Consider the following 559-nt stretch of genomic DNA (forward strand, 5'->3'; position numbering starts at 1 on the left):
GGGTTATTGAAGTACACAGAACTTCCCTACAACCAGAGACTGGGACCCCAGAGAAAGAGTTTCATTCTAAGTTGACAAAATTTTGTGAAGGCAAATTGTTCTCTGCTAATAAAACATAGTTGCCCATTCTTAGAACACCTAAAACATTGCAGCAGCCAAAAATAGTGTGTCCAGTCACACAGAAGTTAACAGTTTCATCTGAAAAAGGTTCTAGTATCTCAGTTTGCTAAATAACTCAGGTAATCAATGAATTTCCATGGCTTCAAGAAGTTTGAACCGCTGGAACAATCCAGTAAGCTCGGCATGAGCAAATACATAAGTGGCAACAACTTTTATACCATCAGAGGGCACTGTTGTATAAACTGTAAAGTGAGAACACCAACTAAGTTTGGTTTGCTTTTTTTAAAAAATTTATGAATCATAAAATTTTCCAATATACGTTATGCTTTAAATTTTTATTAGCATACATACGTGATGTAAACTGATGGTATCTGAGAGAGGAGGGGAGAGAGAGAGAGAGAGAGAGAGAGAGAGAGAGAGAGAGAGAGAGAGAGAGAGA

This window comes from Grammomys surdaster, unplaced genomic scaffold, assembly GCF_004785775.1.
Source record: "Grammomys surdaster isolate TR1022 unplaced genomic scaffold, NIH_TR_1.0 203, whole genome shotgun sequence".
Taxonomy (NCBI): Eukaryota; Metazoa; Chordata; class Mammalia; order Rodentia; family Muridae; genus Grammomys; species Grammomys surdaster.